Genomic DNA, 21,601 nt, shown 5'->3' on the forward strand with positions numbered 1-21,601 from the left:
GGCCTACTGGGTGGGCGTGGCTAGAGTGCGTATGGCCTACTGGGTGGGCATGGCCAGCTCTACATTGTTCGCATCAAGGGTGCCTATGGGGGCCTGGGCAGGAGTGGGACAGATCTGAGGGTCTCTGGCAGAAGGAGGGTCTCTGGGCCAGGGCCAAGGCAGTGGGGGCCGTTCCCTCACTGTTTCCAGGGTGGCTTCGCGGGCCGCATGAAACCACTTCGCGGGCCGGATCTGGCCCCCGGGCCTTGTGTTTGACATGTCTGCTATATAGGAAGAGAAATATGCAGTGGGTCAGTTTAGGATTCAGTCTCTTCCACGTTTTCATAAAAAAACTTAGGTAAGGGCATAGAAAGGGATGCGGTGGCTCAGTGGGTTAGGACACAGAGCTTGTGGATCAGAAGGTCGGCAGTTTGGCGGGTCGAATCCCGAGTGCTGCGTAGCAGAGTGAGCGCCTGTTACTCGTCCCAGCTTCTGCCAACCTAGCAGTTCGAAATCATGTAAAAATGCAAGTAGAAAAATAGGGACCACTACGGTGGGAAGGTAACAGCGTTCTGTGCGCCTTTGGTGTCTAGTCATGCTGGCCACATGACCACGGAGACGTCCTCGGACAAGCGCTGGCTCTTCGGCTTTGAAACGGAGATGAGCACCGGCCCCTAGAGTCGGAAACGACTAGCACGCATGTGCGGGGGAACCTTTACCTTTACCTAAGGGCATAGAAGGGATGCTCATCCAATTTACTAATGACACAAAACTAAGGGTATTGGTAATACCTCAGAAGTTAAGATTTGAAAGTATCTAAATAGACTTGAACCCTAACCCTTCTAAATAGCTCTTATTAGATAACTTACAGCTGAAAACTGTTGTGTGTACAGCAGAGACACTCAACCTGAGTCTCCAAAGCTTCATGAAATCCTCCAATGCCTTGGATATGCCCCCTACCAATCAACCTGCCCCCCTGATGTTGCCAACTGCATTTTAACATGATAGGAGAAGAAATCAATAACTACACAAGTAGCATTAGTAACAATTATAGTTAATTAGTTTAATTCTAATTATATTCCCAACTGAATTAAATCAGATGGGTTTTTTTTAATCAGGCTTTACCCTCTTTTCTGAGCACATGCTACCATTCAAGGGCCAAGTAAAATTGTTAATCTCTCTGCCCTGAAACCATGAAGCCCATTGATATAGAATAAAACATATTTAGCCAAAACGATTCTTAATTTTATATATGTGTGTGTTGCTGGCTAGCACATGTGGGTCAGATATCAGAAAAATGATTCACCCTTCTCTGCACTGTGATGTGCTGCATTGTGGTGAGGTAGGTAGTTCATGAACATGATTCAGAAAAGTATTACTTTTGATAAGTTTGTAGTCCTTCAACCTTTCTCTCCCACCCACCTCCAGTTCCTTAGTTTAGACACCAACAAGGGAGGACTACATGGTAATGAGGATTAGTTAAATTGCTTGAGCAGGGTCCATAAGATTATCTGGGACACTACACATTCTCTTCACGATCTGTTTTCCTTGTTACCTTCTGGGAGGAGGCTCCGTGGTATCCGTAGCAAAAAATATTCAGCAATAGTTTCATTCCATACAGCATTAACCTTTTGAACTCTCAAGCTTCCTCCTTCCGTTATATATTCAAGATGGACAGTATTTAATATTTATTGGTTATGTATATGTAGAGGTGTGGGTCTATACATATGTGTATATAGTATGGTTACATGTGTGTCATGTATGTGTTCCACTTTGAGAGCGGGCAACTAAATTTCATTTTTGATGTGTGCCATTGTGCCCACAGTAAAAAAACTGACTATAAAGGTTATCTTGTTAGTTGCGAAGTCGTGTCTGACCCATCACAATCCCATGGACAACATTCCTCCAGGCCTTCCTGTCCTCTGCCATCTTCTGGAGTCCATTTAGGCTCACACCTACTGCTTCAGTGACTCCACCCAGCCACCTCATTCTCTGTCGTCCCCTTCTTCTCTTGCCCTCAACCTTTCCCAGCATTAGGCTCTTCTCCAGTGAGTCCTTCCTTCTCATTAGGTGGCCAAAGTAGTTGAGTTTCAACTTCAGGATCTGGCCTGCTAAAGAGCAGTCAAGGTTGATCTCCTCTAGGACTGATCAGTTTGATAGCCTTGCAGTCCAAAGGACTCACAAGAGTCTTCTCCAGCACCATAGTTCAAAGGCTTCAATTCTTTGGCGCTCAGCCTTTCTTATGGTCCAACTTTCACAGCCATACATTGCAACTGGGAAGACCATAGCCTTGACTATACGCACTTTTGTTGGCAGGGTAATGCCTCTGCTTTTTAGTGTGCTGTCTAGATTTGCCATGGCTTTCCTCCCCAGAAACATCTGCGGTGATCTTGGAGCCCAGGAAAATAAAATCTGGCACTGCCTCCATTTCTTCCCCATCTACTTGCCAGGAATTGAGAGGGCTGGATGCCATGATATTAGTTTTCTTAATGTTAAGTTTCAACCCAACTTTTGCACTCTCCTTCTTCACCCGCAACAAGAGGCTCTTTAGTTCTTCTTCACTTTCTGCCATTAGAGTGGTATCATCTGCATATCTTAGGTTGTTGATATTTCTCCCAGCAATCTTAATTCCAACTTTTGATTCATCTAGCCCTGCCTTTCTCATGATGTGCTCTGCATATAAGTTAAACAGGCAGTATACAGCCTTGCCGGACTCCTTTCCCAATTTTGAACCAATTGGTGGTTCCGTGTCCAGTTCTCACTGTTGATTCTTGACCCGCCTTTAGGTTTCTCAAGAGACAAATAAGATGGTCTGGTACGCCCATCTCTTTAAGAACTTGCAACAGTTTGTTGTGATCCACACAATCAAAGGCTTTAGCATAGTCAATGAAGCAGAAGTAGATGTTTTTCTGGAACTCCCTAGCTTTCTCCATGATCCAGTATATGTTGGCAATTTGATCTCTAGTTCCTCTAAAGGTTATCTTATCTTATCTTAAGTGTCAGGCAGGTAGCAGACACCCACTAAAGCAAAAATGGGAAATCATTATCTAATTGGGGTTAGAGCAGAAAGTTTATTATCTCACAACACATGAGAGTAAAGAGGTAGAGCTAGCTTGTCTAAGCAGCCTCTCTTCTGGGATTAATTGAAAAATGCAGGTCAGTCATGAGACTGCATGCTGAAGGAGTCCGAGATGGCATTCTCAGGTAGAAAGAGCATGCTCAGAAAAATTCCACAGCATTACTGACCCACTCTACAGCTGAAGTTAAAAATTCTGGAATAAAAGGAATAAAAAAATAAAACTACTCAAATAGATTTTTTTAATACTACCTATCAAAATGATTAAATTCTGTGTACAGTCTGTGGCATAGCATTTTTTAAAAAAAGTATAATATAGCAAGAAAAGTGTAACTGAGATTATTGTTGGAGCAATTGTTCTGTTAAGAGAGACAACGGGGCATAATAACTGGATTGGTTAATAATAATAGAAGTGATCCTGCTTGATGTTTAAAAATGGAAGACCAGCAAGAATATCCAGGCTGTAGGCTAGTAGTAGAAAGAGAAGAAGGTAGTGACAAATCTGAGAAGAAGGCAATGGCAAATCTCTGTTGTTGTTGCTAAGAAACTTACATGCATGTATCTGCTAAGGTGAAGGATCATCCTCAACTCAAAAGAAACTCTGGAAGACTTTTCTCCTCCATAATATGGGACCTGGGGTCATCCATTCAGTTGACTAGTGGAAGATTTGGGGTGGGGTGGGGGTTAAATTAATAATTTCTTCACACAGGACATCTGTACTGAAATTCTCCGTTGCATGGTGTAGTGATGGAACAAACTTGGTTGGAAAAAATGAAAGAAATCAATGGAGAATCAAGATGATCTATTATCACTGGTAGGATAAAAAAATAAATAAACTCACAGAACTCAGAGAGAGGGCATAGAACAGAGCAAAAAATAAAATTGGGTGGAATGAATAGGAATAGGAATGGCAAAACTCAAATAGTAAGTCCCAACATGGCCCACAAATCTTCTCTCTTGTTCCTTAGTATTAAACACATCCAAGTATACACACGTCTTATAAAGAATAACATTGAATTAATATATTGCTATATATAACTCTCTCACTTCTGAAATCAGTTACTCCGAGAATGATTTTTTTTAACAGTGTTACACTTGCTGCATCCCTAGAGAAAATAGCTTGAGGGATTGTTTGCCAATTCAGGAACTGGATTAAAAAAGATCACACCGATTTCAAAAGATCTTCTATCATGTATCTTCAAGTTTGGTTTTGAAAGACAGGGCTGAGCAGGAATCTTGTGCACATCTAGTGTGAACATATGCACAGGTATACATGAGCTTTTTTATTTCTTCTAAGATTATGGGGCTGAAACCTACACACATATACAGTCACCACAATGATGTTGAATGAACATCTCCATTGTTGGTCGCACGGCTTGGGTCTACTAGGAGTTTTAGTTATATAATCTGGAGGGCCACAGATTCCCAGTGTTATGGTCCATTTGTGTCTTATTCCTTGGAACAAAAAGACATGAGAAATTCAATTTAAAAAAAAAACATGTCGTGCTGGAGAGTCACGGAGAGCAAAGCTTAATACACTACATAAGGCCAGATGAATGCCATGGGTGATGGTGGAAAGAACTCTGTGTTCACATCAGTTATGAATGTGTGGCTTAGAGCACCATTTGGGTGACTGTTCTCATTCAACTCTAATTTATTATAATTTTCATGTCAGAATGAGGGGAAATCACATGGGGGAGGAAATGAGTACAATACTTCCTCATGTAATTTTGCAAGAGAAAGCATTTGTGCTGTGGCACATGATCCATTTATGTGACTGGTTCAGCATGGGGTGATATCAAGGAGTGATACCTGAATTCTGTGCATCATCAATCAAATCGTCTTTCACTTGCATTTTTGTGAGCTGTTTGGGTATAGGTACTCATGAAATGAACTGCTACTCATACCAGTTTTCATGTATTTGTTATAAACTAGCACAGGTCTCCATTTTTACCATATTTCAGTCATGTATGCATATCTAAGGAACACGGTGGCTCAGTGGGTTAGGACGCTGAGCTTGTCGATCAGAAGGTCGGCGGCTTGGCGGGTCGAATCCCGAGTGCCGCGTAGCAGAGTGAGCGCCTGTTACTCATCCCAGCTTCTGCTAACCTAGCAGTTCGAAAGCACGTAAAAATGCAAGTAGAAAAATAGGGACCACTACAGTGGGAAGGTAACAGCGTTCCGTGCGCCTTTGGCGTCTAGTCATGCCGGCCACATGACCACGGAGACGTCCTCGGACAAGCGCTGGCTCTTCGGCTTTGAAACAGAGATGAGCACCGGCCCCTAGAGTTGGAAACGACTAGCACGCATGTGCGGGGGAACCTTTACCTTTATGCATATCTAGCAATTTTATCAGCAGTCGCCTTGTTTATTTCATGTCTGGTGACACTATACAATTCCAGTTGTTTTGCCATCGTGCTTGGAGGAGCTTTGAGTATTTTCAAAAATTGCACAGATGCACAAGTGGGAAAAGTGACTTGGCTAGTACTTTCTCTGCTGACCTGCAGATCATGTTCAAGGAGGCAAAGAGAGACCCTGTTTTTAAATGACACAAGGAAATGTGTGTGTGGGGGGGGGAGGACCAAATTAAAAGCCACTCACTTTTTCAAGCAATGCCTTTGGAAACACTGAACTGTCCCATTTTCCCCCCATTATTTTACACATGCTCAATAAGATAGGATGCTTTCCCAAACAGTTTCACTCATGGGAAAGCGAGATGAATAAATTAAAGTAACAAGATCACCGGGGCAAACATATTTACGCTCTAATTTCTTTGTCTAGGCTAGATGATCCAGCAATCATTTATTTGAAAAGAGGAGTGCTCATATATGTTTTATTAAATATAACCTCTTCATCCCAAACAAAAATGGCAAACAACTCAGGATTAAAAGCATATTCAGTAAGTTATACTTAGCTTCCCCCCCCCCACTCAATCTTAATTGTTTAGATTGTTTGACTTTGACAGGAAAATGTTGTAAAAGATGTTGAAATTTCATTTTCCTGCAAGAACTCAGCATTTTTTACCAAGTAAAAATCTGAGCAAGAATGTTTTGCAGAAGTGACAAACAGAAAAGGGCTTGTGTGGACTTCTCCACTTTTATCTTCTAAGTGTTCTGTGGTCAGTTTGTTCATCTGAGTAACTTCTCCTCCCAGGAGGTTGGTAACCATGAGAGTCTCCATTATCCATTGACAGAAAGATGTGGTGAGCACCCTGGTCTCTTCCACATTCCACGTCATTAACCAAATCGAGTTGGTTCATCTGCCAGGAGAAGGGCAGTACAAGAAAGTAACCTCAAGATTCATTTGCACAAGTTCCTGTTGAACATTTTTTGCTTCCTCTGTCAAGTTCTTTTTTTTTTTTTGCTTTCCACAGAGATGTGTTATATATCAAAGCCATTATGGAAGGTCCCAGGGATCACAGGAAGACTATGGATTTGACTTGTACTTTCTGAGGTGGTGGATTCTTATCTATGAGGAACTCTTTGGCAATGTATTTCCTCTTAAACAAAAGAAAACAGAAGTAGATACAACACTTCTATGTACAGATAAGTAAAAGAAATAGTTGCATTGTCTTGACTTAGTTCAGAAAGATGAAGACATTAAAAAACCTGTCTGATGACAACAAGTAGAATAATCGCAATAGACCGAGGAATATAGATCTGGCTGGTTTTAGCTAAGAATTATGTTTTGAAATTAATCATGGAGTAAGAAAAACTCTTGGGTTGCACCATTCTAAAGTTGGACCATTTCAGCCTTTCACAGCCTCTGGATAAAACTTAAAATAAAATCTGGAACTCTTTTAAGGCGGGAGTAGGTAGGGACTCAATGCCTACTTTTCCTCAACAGTTTTAGACTTATGTAATTAAGAAGCAAAGTTAAAGCACCACGCAGCAGCATTAGTTACAAGTCACGGTGATAGCACAATAAGAACATGTGCACCAAGGTATTACACACAAATGGTATCATTATGTGATGGTATAATGGAGTCTGATGCGAGCATATCAGTAGTTTCATTTATGTTTTGTTATCACGGTACACAGGCTGTCATTTGAATACACCCCCATATTTGGTAGAATGTAGGGCAGGGCTTTTCAACCAGTGATACGCGTGCCACAGGTGATACAGTGGCACCTGGCAGGTAGTATGCGATCCTGCCTAACCTAGACAAGTGCAGCGGAGGGAGGGAATGAGCTAAAGTGGCGCAGCACAGGACATGCCCTGAAAGACAGTCATCAAGAGCTGCAAGGCTGCTGGGCCTGGACAAAGGCCCCAGAATCGGCACTTCTGGCACACCTAGAAGAGAAAGGAGGGGGAGGCAAGGCTATAAAAGGAGGCAGTTTTGGTGGGAGAGGGAGAGAAAAAAAAAGACGCAGCCTTGGGAGGAGGAATCAGCTGTGCCGGCACCAAAGAGAAAGAAAGCAGGAAGGAGGAGATAGGTACAACAGGCCATCCGGGAGCTGATGTACAACTTTGTGGCAGCCATCCTTGCCTGGTGCGCACATGCGTGGCAGGGAAAAACAGGGGAGAAATGCAGCTGGGGAGGGGTCGCCCTCCACAAGGAATGAAGAAAGGCACCATCGGATGGAGGTGAGGCACGGAGGGAGGGAGGAAGGAAGGAGATGGGAATGAGAAAGAGGGAAGGAGGAAGGGAAGGAAACAAAGGAAGTGAAGGAATGAGAAAGAGGGAGGCAGGGAAATAGGAAGGAAGGAAGGAAGGAAGGAAGGAAGGAAGGAGATGGGCATGAGAAGCAGAGAGGCAGGGAAGGAGGGAGAGAGGGAAACAAAGGAAGGGGAGGAAGAAGGAGATGGGAATGAGGGAGGCAGGGAAAGATGGAGGGAGGGAAACAAATAAGGAAAAGAAGGAGGGAAGGTGGGAAGGAGGGAGGGAAGGAAGGAAGGAAGGAAGGAAGGAAGGAAGGAAGGAACGAAGGAACGAAGGAACGAAGGAAGGAAAGAAGGAAGGAGATTGGAATGAGAGGAAGGGTCTGAGGGAAGTCCTGCTGTCCTTTTGCCATCCCCTTGGCCCCTCCTCCTGGCCTCTCCTGGTGGTCTCCCATCCTATCGCCGAGGATGCTTTTGTTACAATGCTGGGTCTCCTCGCATGGAGAGGGAGTGGGCCTCCCTCTGACCTTTGCCCTCTGCACCCACCATGAGCAACCAGGCCAAGGAGAGTGAAAATAAAATTCCAATAAGTGATTATCATTCCTGTTAATTTGCCACTAACTAGGATAGATTATTTACCCTGGCTAGCTATAAATAGGGTCCTGCCAGTGGTGGGATTCAAATACATGAACAACCAGTTCTCTGTGTGGATGCCACTTCCAGAAGTCCATTCTGGGCCTGGGCCACAAAACATTAGCTATCGGTTCTGCCAAAGTGGTGCAAACCGGCTGAATCCCACCACTAGGTCCTGCCTTTGGTTTCTGATGCTGCAACAGGTCAGTTTACAAACCCAGTTGACTACAGATTTATTTATTTATTTAATTAATTAAATTTCTATACTGCCCTATTCCCGAAGGACTCAGGGCGGTTTACAGGGCAGAATAAAATACAATATAAAAATAATATAGAATTAAAATACATTAAATTAATTAAGCCCAATTAAAACAACCTGTAAAAAAGCTAAAACCCCTTCAGTCCAGGCCTGATAGATCGAAAAACCAGGTTTTCAGGTCCCGGCGAAACGAATGCAGATCGGGGGCGGTCCTAAGTTCCACGGGTAAATCATTCCAGAGGGCAGGCGCGCCCACAGAGAACGCTCTTCCCCTAGGAATAACCTAGGGCAGGGGTAGGCAACCTCGGCTCTTTTATGACTCATGGACTTCAACTCCCAGAATTCCTGAGTCAGCTATGCTGGGAGTTGAAGTCCATGAGTCATAAAAGAGCCGAGGTTGCCTACCCCTGACCTAGGGGAATAGGTTATGATAGTCAAGGATAGTAAGTCCTTGACTTATGACAGTTCATTTAGTGACTGTTCACAGTTCCAACAGCATTGAAAAAAAGTGACTCAAAATTCAGATGCTTGGCAACTGGTTCGTATTTATGACAGTTGCAGTGTCACAGGGTGATGTGATTCCCTTTTATGACCTTCTGACCAGCAAAGTCAATGGGGAAGCCAGATTCACTTAACTTAACAATTGCAACGATCCGCTTAACAACTGTGGCAAGAAAGATCATAAAATGGGGCAAAACTCACTTAACAAAAAATGTCTCATTCAGCCACCTAAATATGGGGGCTCAACTGTGGTCGTAAGTCGAGGACAACCTGCACGTGGAGGGGAGGGAGAACATTGTGAAGATGTTTGGAGAGCCCAAATGAAATTATTAACTGTCTTTGGAATAGTAGCCTTTTTGCCCTGCCTGGGCCATACCTTGCGCTTCCGTGTTTGTTTGTTTTTTCTGGGCGGGTGGGGGTGGGGAGGGAACAACCCAAACATAGCAAAAGGCATTCTGCCCCATCTTGTGGCACAAATGGGAACTGCATTTAACCTGCTGCAAAGTATGCATTTTAAAGACCTCAGCAGTCTTATTTCTGAAAATCCGATGCTACCGTAGTTCTTCTCTAGTTTGTATGTTTTCTACAAGGAAAAACAAACAAACAAACAAATCAGGTTCTTATTCCTTGTAGACTTACACTGGCGGAGGTAAGAGATCCCAGCCCAAGTGATTAATTGTCTGTTGTCAAGGCTCCTGCTCTCGCAGCCAAAGTCTATTAATGTTTGTAACATCAGCACAAAAACTCAAACAAAACAACCAGAAACGAGTAAACAACCCTCCCCTCTCCCACCCAAAAAGAACTCTGTTGCTGAACATGTTTTTTTTTTAATACTCCACCAAATTTGTTGAAAGTTGAGAGAGTTCTTTTTTCCAAGGAGAAGAAATTCTGGGGTAATTTCCCAAAGGCAACAGATCGCATGGCTACTTCTGGGGAAAGAAGGCCACCAGGAGGGTTTTCCTTCTGTCAACTTCCTTTGGGATTAAAAAGAAATGAGGGAAACCAGGGAGGCTACAGAGTTTAGAGATTACTATATAAGCTGAAAGACGAGGTATATACAGGCATATACATAGAATGAAGGCTATTGCTAAGCACATTGGTTTGTGCTTAAATTGTAAGCCGCCCTGAGTCTTCACAGAAGGGCGGGATATAAATGGGATTAAAAAAAAATTCACAGACCCTACAGCAGGGGTAGGCAACCTTGGCTCTTTTATGACTCGTGGACTTCAACTCCCAGAATTCCTGAGCCAGCGTGGCTCAGCCTGGAAACCTCTCCATTTTCCCTCAGCATGGCTGGCTCAGGAATTCTGTTTTGAAGTCCACACATCGTAAAAGAGCCAAGGTTGCCTACCCCTGCCCTATGGCTATCTCAGAAGTAAAGACAGGTTGTCCTTGACCTATGACCATATTGAGCCCAAACTTTCTGCTGCTAAGCAAGAGAGTTGTTAAGTGAGTTTTGCTCCACTTTACGACCTTTCTCAACAGAATTGTTAAGTAGATCATTGCAACTGTTAAGTTAGGAACACGGTTAAGTGAATCGGGATTCCCCCGTTGACTTTGCTTGTCGGAAGCTGGCTGGGAAGGTTACAAATGATGATCACATGCTCCTAGGACAGTGCAACTGTCAAAAACACATTCCAGTTGTCAAGCACCCAAATTTATGATCACATGACCCTGGGGATGCTGCAATGGGCATAAGTGTAAAGAATGGTCATATGTTGTTTTTTTCCACTGCCATTGTAACTTTGAAGGTCACTAAACAAATGATTATATGTTGGGGACGGCCTGTAAAAGCATATATTCCCACCCATGAGAATTTATCCCTAATTCTTCTCCTTCCAAAGACTCTCTAAAGCAAATTCTCTTTTGCCAACAGATCGGGGGGGGGGGGGGAAATAGAGAGGATAATTTCTTTGCCTATAATTACAAAAAAAAATGCTGCCAGCCTTTTGAACAGATATTACAGCTATAGATATCAGCATGTTGGTAACCCCCAACTGTACCTCGTTTCCCACCCCCACCCCTACCCCAGGCTGAGCTGGCAATGCGTTGGAGGTCTCGTCTCAGTACTTGCTGGCTGTGAATATCTGGACGGGATGAAACAAGATGAAATTGAATCCCCAACGAAGTTATTGATGATCCATTACAATTCTTGGATTGCTACAGGGTTGTCTCTTGAAAGGAAGAGCCTAAGAGAGGAAGGGCATTGCCTGTGGCTAGATGGACACGTAGTGGAAGGCCTTTGCTCAGTTCTGGCTAATGTGCCAGTTGTCACCTTAAGGTTCTTTATACATGCCACTATCCTTCTAGACCAGGGGTCTCCAAGCTTGGCTACTTTAAGTCTTCTGGACTTCAATTCCCAGAATTCACCTGGCCAAACAAACCTCTGGGAGTCTGCTTGATTTGGAGGATTCTAAATGTGATTTAGGGACGCGGTGGCTCAGTGGGTTAGGATGCTGAGCTTGTTGATCAGAAGGTCAGTAGTTTGGCGGGTTGAATCCTGAGTGCCGCATAACAGAGTGAGCGCCTGTTACTCGTCCCAGCTTCTGCCAACCTAGCAGTTCGAAAGCATGTAAAAATGCAAGTGGAAAAATAGGGACCACTATGGTGGGAAGGTAACAGTGTTCTGTGCGCCTTTGACGTCTAGTCATGTCGGCCACATGACCACGGAGACGTCCTCGGACAAGCGCTGGCTCTTCGGCTTTGAAACGGAGATGAGCACCGGCCCCTAGAGTCAAAAACGACTAGCACACATGTGCAGGGGAACCTTTACCTTTACCTTTTAAATGTGATTAATGAGTGACCAAACAGAACATTTGCTTTAATTAGATTTATAGCCCACCTCTCATTTAGAAGTTGAAGGAGCTTCTTCTATCTCTTTTCTGCCACAGACATGACTGGGAGGAAACCTGAGTTGAGAGAATGTGAATTTCCATAGGTGAAAGTATAGCGCAGCAGGGGAATCCTTGCTTCTGTTTCAACATCTTAACTACTGCAGCACATTCTCTCTCTCTCTCTCCCTCTCTCTCTCTCTGTCTCTCTCTCTCTCTCTCCTGCAATTGGCTTAGAAGTCATGCCATTATTTTAATAGGTATAGGATAGTGGGGATAATCTAGACAAAAGCACAAAAGCAACAACATTTCCTGAGTTCAGCACAACGTCTGGGGACTTGTTAGTGCTTTCTTGACAGTTAGAGTATACAGAAGGGGTTAACCACAGCTTCCCCCCCCCCGTTTTCTCTTTTTCTTTTTGATAGTAAAGTGACTCATAGTGCCTTCACTATGAGGATGTCATGTCAGTGGTTAGTGACCTGACATCCTCCTTTTGGTTATTGGTTATCCAAACAATGATGGTTGGAAGATGTTAGAAGAGGGTTGTTCAGATAAGAGTGATTCATAGGGTTTCTGAAAGTCTAGGGGATGAAGGCTTTTGTCCCTCCCTTTGCCCTCCACTAGTGTTTAAAATCTCATGTCTGAAAGGTTTGTTTTTTTCCCCCATTGCAGATACAATCAATTGGTGCATTGTCCTTGTTGTGATTACAGCATGGGTACATACATTATCCTGCTTTAGACACATTGTGTAAAGACTAGCTCTCTGGAAAAAGCTCTAATTCCGGGAAAGGCAGAAGGAAAAAGAAAAGAATGACAAGCTACAAGGTGGATGAACTCAGTTACAGTCGAAATGAGTACACCATGACCTGAAAGAACAGAATAGACATAGACTGTCATGGAGAAAATCTCTCTGGCTGCTAGGAGTTGAAAAGGACTTGATGGCCCATAATCAAATCAAAACAAACATACGAAACATGCAGCCAGCCATTGATCAAGAACCCTAACCTTAGCCCATCAACTTGGGAAGAAGAGTATGAGACAACTAAAATAAATGAATGTACCTGATTCCACCTGATGTGTGAAACTCAATGGTGGGCAAAAAAAAAGGAATACTCTTCCCTATCCCTAGGTTTACTCAGACATGGCCAATTTTATATCATTATAGCTTTTAGAACAATTAATCTGTGGAATGACTTGCATCCAGAAGTTGTTGGTGCTCCAACATTGGAGGTTTTTAAGAAGAGATTGGACAACCATTTGTCTGAAATGGTATCTTGCTTGAACAGTGCGTTGGACTAGAAGACCTCCAAGATCCCTTCCAACTCTGTTATTCTGTTATTTGATTAGGGATTCTCATCTCCCCTCCCCAAAACTAACAGGTTCTTTGTCTTTGCTCTAGAAGACTTTCATGTCATTCATGAAGGCTCTAGAAGGCATCCATATAAGTCATTCATGGGAATATGATATCCAATCTACAAATCTGATGCTTCTTGCTGCTGCTCCATATAAATACTATTCCTGTAATGTATGGGGCTGATTACAGTACAAGAACTACAGAAGGCACTGTTGCTGGACAGCTCCGGTAAGGAGCAGCACTGGCGGGAAAACCACGGAAGCCTATTGGCTGACAGCCAGGCGGGAAACCAAGGTTTGAATCTATTGGTTAGCGCCCACCTGGACAGGTATAAGAGGGCCCAGGTAACCCCAGTTCCCCAGTCGTTGTTATTCCAACCTGCCATACAATAAAGATTCTGTTGCAGCCATCACCTACGTGTCTCATTGCTCCACGACTTAACAGTGGTGACGAAGGTGGGATACTGCTTCAATCAACACTGAGACAGCCGCAGCGGCAGCTGCGCTCACTGGTCATCCCAACGAGGGCTAGAAGCAGGATCGGAACCCAGGAGCAGGATCGCAGACGGATCAGACGCTATGGCACAAATCAGGCAGATACTGGCGTTCAATATCACACACCCGGAGTGATAGGAGTCGCACATGGGTCAAGTTGAACTATTCATGAAGATAAATCACATCAAGGACAATGACTTAAAGGTGGCAGCCCTACTCTGCACTAGCGGTTCGGCTGTTTACGACATAGCAGTGGGGTTGTGTGCGCCAACAGCTCCCGACGAAGTTCCCTACAGCGATCTCCTAGCAAAGTTGAACCAACACTTCAGCCCGTGCATGTCGGAACTGGCATGGAGGTTCCAGTTCGTGAAGCGAGACCAGCGGCCGGGCAAATCGGCCGCTAACTTCATCGCAGGGGTCAGGTAAGCGGCCCGGTTGTGCAAATTTGATAACCTGGATCAGAGGTTACGGGACAGGATCATCTTTGGTCTCTGGGACCGAAAACTGCAGCAGAAACTCTTCGCGTGACTGAAGTCGATGCTACAGGAGATCCAAGATGAAATTCTGGCCCGAGACATGGCTGAAGGACCAGAACAGTCTGGAGCCCACACCAGCAGCCCCGGTGGAGATGTTCACTAGGCAAGTGTGTGTGGAAAAAGCTGTGACACCAATGACCAGGCCAAAGTGGATGCGATTCAGCCGAAGCAGGGCCAGCCACCAGCATGGAGCGCCAACGGTTGACGGCGACCAACCAGGAGCGGAGGTGCTCTGGATGCAGCTGCTGCGTCTTCAAGCAGAAATGCGCCGGTTGTGGTGGCAACCACCCCCGGGCCACCTGCAAGTTCCAGACGGCCAAGTGCAGGGCTTGTGGCAAGACCGGCCACATTGCGGCCATCTGCCGGAACTGGAACCGTAACAGCCTGCACGATGTGGATGCGGAAGACCATCAACTGACAGGTACCGGGGGCTGACAACAAATCACAGCAATTGACTGTTCTGAAGGCTGGCGGGCCGTCTGTAACACGGGGACCCGCCGACCGCTAACCCAAAAAATCAGACTGGACATATGGCTACAAGGTGTCCCCTGTAAAATGGAGCTTGACTCCGGCTCAGTGGTCTCAGTGATCTCACATGAGACTTTTACACAAATATGCAGCCAGAGCAAGCAGAGGGCCACCTTGAGGCCATCCAGTCTCACTCTAACTGACTTTCAACAAACACCGATCAAAATCAGGGGAGAGGCTACTCTTACAGTGCAGTATGGGGGGGGTGTTCCAGGGGCAATTGGATGTCCTGGTGGTCGAGGGCTAGAGGACTAGCCTCGTAGGATTGAACTGGTTCAAGGCCCTAGGCATTGGCATTACCGGAATCAATAAGACCCAAGCCCACAACATCAAATCTGTCTGCAATGCATTTGCAGACGTATTCGATGAGACTCTAGGGATATACACAGGGCCACCCATCGCCTTCAAATTAAACCCCAACGTTCCCCCCATTAAAATCAAGCCCCGAAGGGTACTGTTTGCCCTGAAGCAAAAGATAGAGTGAGAGTTAGATAAACTGGTCGCGCAGGGAGTCCTAAAACTGGTCGAGGGAGCCAAGTGGGAGACTCCTATAGTCACCCCACTCAAGGCAAACGAAGAGGTGCGGATCTGCGCCGATTATAAATGTACAATAAATCGAGCATTAAATCAGCGTGCTTACCCGGTCCCGACGGTCAGCAGCATACTCGCGTCCCTGCAGGGCGGTGCCATCTTTGCCAAACTTGACCTCGTGCAAGCGTATCAGCAGCTACCAGTCGACAGGGAAACAGCCGATGCACAGACCATAGTCACCCACAAGGGGGCATTCCGGTTAGACCGGTTGCAGTTCGGAGTTAGCGTAGCTCCAGGCATCTTTCAGGAGATCATGGAGCGAACGCTCAAGGGCATCCCAGGAGTATGCCCTTACTTCGATGACATCCTAATTGCAGGGGACAATGAGGAGGTATTGGCTGAGTGTTTACAGGCTGTTTTGGGAAGATTCAGGGCTGCATGTCTCAAACTTAAAAGAGACAAATGCAGCATTGGGGTGACAGAAACTGAGTTCCTGGGATTCAGGATAGATGTTCAGGGCATCCATCCTGCAGCATCTAAGGTGGGGGCAATTAAAGGAGCTCCCACCCCAAAAAATAAGGCAGAGCTACAAGCCTTCTTAGGTCTGCTCAATTTCTACCACGCATTCTTACCCCACAAGGCATCCATAGCAGAACCCTTACACAGCCTCCTGGATAAGAACACTGCATGGAACTGGACAATTACTCATGACAAACGTTTCTGGGCTTTAAAGGACCTCTTAGCGAGTGATGCCACAATCACTCATTTCATAGAATCCAAGCCCATCTGCATTGCTTGTGATGCATCCCCTTACGGAGTGGGCGCTGTCCTAAGCCATTTAAAAGACAATGGGAAACAAGTTCCCATTGCCTACTACTCCAGAACATTGCCAGTGGCAGAGCGGAATTATGCCCAGATAGACAAAGAAGCCCTGGCGACAGTTGCTGGAGTGAAGAAGTTCCATGATTACTTGTATGGCAGAGAATTCACCATATTCACTGACCATAAGCCCCTACTAGGCCTCTTTACCACAGATAAACAGACCCCCCCAGATTCTGTCACCCAGAATGCTCAGGTGGTCCATTTTCCTGTCAGCATATTCTTGCAAGCTGGTCCATACACCAGGCAAGGAAATGGGCCACGCTGACGGGTTAAGCAGGTTGCCCTTAGCCAGCACTGAACCCGATCCAGCTCCCGCATCACAAATATTGGCATTGCAAGATCTCCCTGAGTGCCCTCTCAGTGCAAAGGACATTGCAGCAGCAACGCCTGCCGACAAAATAGTGAGTAGGGTACAGACGTGGGTGAGCACAGGGTGGCAGGAAAAGTCCCCAGGCCCGGAGTTCCAGGCATACTTCATCAGGCGACACAAATTGTCTACCCACAAGGGTTGTTTGTTATGGGGGTGCCGTATCATCATCCCAGAGAAGATGAGAAACAGGATCATACAATCACTCCACGAAGGGCACCCTGGGGTTGTGAGAATGAAGGCCTTAGCCAGAAGCTACCTGTGGTGGCCAGGTTTAGACAAGGCTATAGAGGAACAGGTAGCTGGCTGTTACACCTGTCAGAGGTCCTGGCCGGAACAGCCCCATGCACCAGTCCACAAGTGGGAGGCCACACACACTCCCTGGTCCCGAGTCCATATTGACTATGTGGGACCATTTCAGCAACAAACATTCTTAGTGGTAGTGGACAGCCACTCAAAGTGGTTGGAGGTGGTGCCAGTAAGTAGCATGACCATGGGGAGGACGATCCAAGTGCTCAGGGAACTCTTTGCCACACATGGCCTCCCTGACGTGTTAGTCTCTGATAACGGTCCACAATTTACTTCCATGGAATTCTAGGTGTTTACGAAGACCAACGGAATTAGACACGACACAGCCACCCCATTCCACCCGTCGTCTAATGGAATGGCAGAGCACATGGTGCGCACAACCAAAGATGCTCTGAAACGCATCATCCAAGGGGACTGGAAGCAAAGGTTAGCACAATTCTTACTCTATCAACACACCACACCCTGTACATCCACAGGAAAGAGCCCAGCAGAACTGCATTGGGGCAGAAGACTCATAACAAAGCTAGACAGACTCCATCCTGACAGAGTGGCAGCTGACACAGACCAACCCAACCCCACCAGACACCTCAACAATGGAGAACTGGTCTGGACAAGGAACTATGGCCCTGGGTGCCACATGGGTGCCAGGGGAGGTGGTTGAAAGGATGGGGCCACTGTCGTTCATTTTAAGGGTGGAGGGGGGCCGTCAGTGGAGAAGACATGTAGACCAGGTCAGGAGGAGAGCTCCTGAGAATGTACCAGGCAGCACACATTGGGCGGGCCCAGCAACGTACTCCAGCCAACCTGACACAGAAGAGACCAGCGGGGACACTGACCTGTGAACAATAAGATCCACACAGACATGGCAACAACAGGGACAGGGGAACCAGGCACCAGAAACAACCGTTGTCCCGGGGCTTCCCCAGAATCCTGGTCAAATGAGCAATGCGGACAACACCACACTGAGGCATTCAGGCCAGGAGCACAGGCCCTCGGCCTACCTCACAGACTATGTGCGGACGTGAGGGAAGCAAGGGGTCAACAAACAAAGTGTAAATAGTTATGTTGGGGGGGGGAAAGGTTCAAGTGGATTGGCATTGTCTGTTCTTATGGGTGAAGGGGTGTAATGTATGGGGCTGATTACAGTACAAGAACTACAGGAGGTGCTGTTGCTGGATAGCTCCAGTAAGGAGCAGCACTGGCGGGAAAACCACAGAAGCCTATTGGCTGACAGCCAGGCGGGAAACCAAGGTTTGAATCTATTGGTTAGTGCCCACCTGGACAGGTATAAGAGGGCCCAGGTAACCCCAGTTCCCCAGTCGTTGTTATTCCAACCTGCCATCCAATAATGATTCTGTTGCAGCCATCGCCTACGTGTCTCATTGCTCCGCGACTTAACAATTCCTGCTTAGCAGTTTGAGATTGGTTAAGTGCTACTATCTTGAAAACTAATACAAGAGATTTCATCTAACATCATGTGATGGGTCTATTCTCTGTCCTCTGCCTATTTTTACAGGTAGTTCCTGAACTAATTGGTTAATCTTGTCTTTACCAACAGGCTATTCATCTTGATACAGAAATCAATATTTTTGCTGATTTCTGTACCTTGTTTCATTAAAAAATATCACAAATTAAGGGCTGACCCTTTACAACAGGGGTCCCCAACCCCCGGGCTGTGGACCGGTACTGGGCCATGGCATGCCAGCAAACGGTGTGCACAAACAAGCAAAACCCTATCCATGGGATGCAGGCAGCACAGAAAACCACACACTCTTCGGTTCACAGAAAAACCTTTCTCCACGGAACCAGTCCCTGGTGCCAAAAAGGTTGGGGACCTCTGCTTTACAAGCATGGCTATTGTAACTATTGGCTGCATTTGCCCTTAACACTAAGCTATCAATTTAAGGATGGTTTAACACCCTGGCATTGCCTAATTCAGGGGTCCCCAACACCCGGTCTGTGGACCAGTACCAGGCCGCAGCATGCCAGCAACTGGTCCACACAATCAAGCAAAGCCGCATCCGCGAGATGCAGGCAGCACACAAAACCACGCATCTTCTGGTCTGCAGAAAGACCTCTCTCCACGGAACTAGTCCTTGGTGCCCAAAAGGTTGGGGACCTCTGGTCTAGTTCACACTTGATAAGAGAAACCAAAGAAAAGTTCATTAGAGCTAAATTGAATTGGCAAATCAGAATACAAACTCAAAAGGCTGAGGATAAAGTTTTGAAAAGCCATTTAGAATAACACACCAGCCACAAATCTGTAACTGCATGTTGGAGGGCCATGTTCAGTAAGGCAGGACCAAAAACAACTTTGAAATTTTTGCACAAGCTGATCAGTCCCACTCAGTGCTTGGCATTACAGGAGAGAGAGAAAAAAACCCAACAACCTTTGCTTATTTCTATCAGGAGCTGCAACAAATGCATATTGGTTAGGCCAACTCTACCACAATACTCAGCACTCTTGGCTGACTTATCACTATCAGACAGCAATGTTCATATTTACAGGGCTGCACTAAGGGATGCTATCAGGATCAAGCCAAATTCCAGCTGGTTTAGTTTGGTTTATAATGCCAACAGCTGCGTGAGCAAGATAAATTTTTCACAGTTACAGATATCAAAACAAGCTGGTTGGGATTTTAAAACAGTAGACACCTGACCTACAGCTGTGCATCTTTTGTGGGTTTTCTCTCCCCTCCCCCTTTGCTTCTGTAAAGATATCTGTGAAGATAATCATGCAATGAAAGCTATCCATAATTCTTCCACTCAGAGCCCAGGAGAAGGAGGTGGAGGAAAACAAGGCAGCCATTTTCTTATTAAGTCAGGGTGGTAAGTTTGCTAATGAGGGGGAGAGCCTGCAGGTGTGGACTTTAAAAATATTGCTTCTCATGGAATCAACCTTTAATCTCAACCTGCTGCTTATTTAATAGGAATCAGAAACCTCTTCACAGTGGGAAACCAGACAACAAATAAAGACCATGCAGCTTGGTGAATTGGGTTCATTATAAAGGGAAAACAAATGATAACCTAAGATTCAGCTGCTAGGTGTAGCAATGGATGACTGTGTCCATTTTGATTCTCTGCCTTTTTCATCTTTCCTTTGCTTTATGGTGCCTTTTATCCTTTTCTCTGCAACACACTGTAACTCTTCCTTTGGGAAAAAAAATTACCCAAACTCAGTTGTGTACTAAAGGGATTACTTTTGGTAAGTCTACATTCCCTACAGTGCTTTAGAGGCATGTTTATATTTGTTTTATCCTTAAATATATATATTTCAATGCATTTGATTATCTGTTTAAAGAATTGTAGTGCAGGAACCTAAGAAGCACAGATCACATTTTGCAAAGGCTAATAAATTGATACCAAAGGGCAAACAAAACGTTCCCCTCTGGCCTAGTGACATCTGGCATTATTGGTGTTCATCATCCTTACTCAGAATCGGTAGGTAAATGTTGTGCTCTCTACTTTCCAGTTTACCTTGTGTTTCAAAGGATTCCTTTGGAGGTAATCAAGCACTGCTTCAGCTGTTCAACTGGACCCATCCCAAGAATCCATCAGCACTAAGTAAATGTGTAAAAATGATTCATGACCATGGCTCCAAGTTTGGAGTCATGAACTTTTGCACTGCGTTTCCTTCTAAAACTCACTACCTTTTGTGTAGTGTGAAAGTATTTGAGACAACTGTTTCAGATAAAGGCATCTATCTTAGGTCCAAAAGCTATTTCTGATTGGGACTGAGATAATTTATAATTTTGAAATTTACAAAGGATGGAACATTCTCTGGAATAGAGATAATGGTAAGTGATTGACAGAGACTCTACATGCTAAGTTTTGGCTAGGCATCCATCTTGATCCCTAGACTCTATGGCCATAAAGGGCAGCCCCCCCCACTTACAGTTGTCCACCATGGCTTGGAAAACAATGAGGTTTCTCAAAGAAGTAAGTGGAACATGGGCCAGAATGCTTTATATGACTTTAGATAAGCAGTCTCCATAAAAGTGAAATACATCTCCTGCAGTAAATCAGAAGTTACAGATTGTCCCCATCTGCTGAAGAATCAGTGCCAGACCAAACAAGAAAATCTGGGAGAAAAGGAAAAAAAACCGGGGTGGTGGTGGGGAAACAAAGATACAGTCCAGTGCATTCTTTCCTAGACAGAAACTCTGCTTAGATATACCCATGTATACTCATATATCTTCCATCTGAGTAAAAGAGTAAAAAAAAATGTTGCTTGCAGAAGTTAAGTTACCTTCCTTCAAATGAAGTAAATATGAAAAAGCAAAATCAAGAATTTTATAAAGCGTTTCATTATTGTAGTGAAGAAAATAAATTTAACAAAAAAAATATAGAGCACATCCTCTTCCCCTCTGTTTTTGGATATGACCAGGGCTTTTTTTGTCATAGAACGCTCAGAACGGAGTTCCGGCACCTTTTTTGGGATGGAACCTTGTAGGGTAGGCAAGGTGGGTTGTATGACATGTGTGAGTTCCGGCACCTTTTTCTTTTACAAAAAAAGCACTAGATATGACCAAGGTCAAATTCAATTCATCTTTTTGTCCAATCCCATCATACCCAAATTGTCAGTTGTAGGAACAGGGTACGGCTAGTTTAAAGAAAATAAGAAATAGGGGTGACATCATAGCAGTGTTCCAGTATTTGAGGGCTGCCACAAAGAAGAGGGGGTCAATTTTCCAAAGCATCAGAAGATGAGATAAGAAA

This window comes from Vipera berus (genome assembly GCF_964194415.1).
Source record: "Vipera berus genome assembly, chromosome: 1".
NCBI lineage: Eukaryota > Metazoa > Chordata > Lepidosauria > Squamata > Viperidae > Vipera > Vipera berus.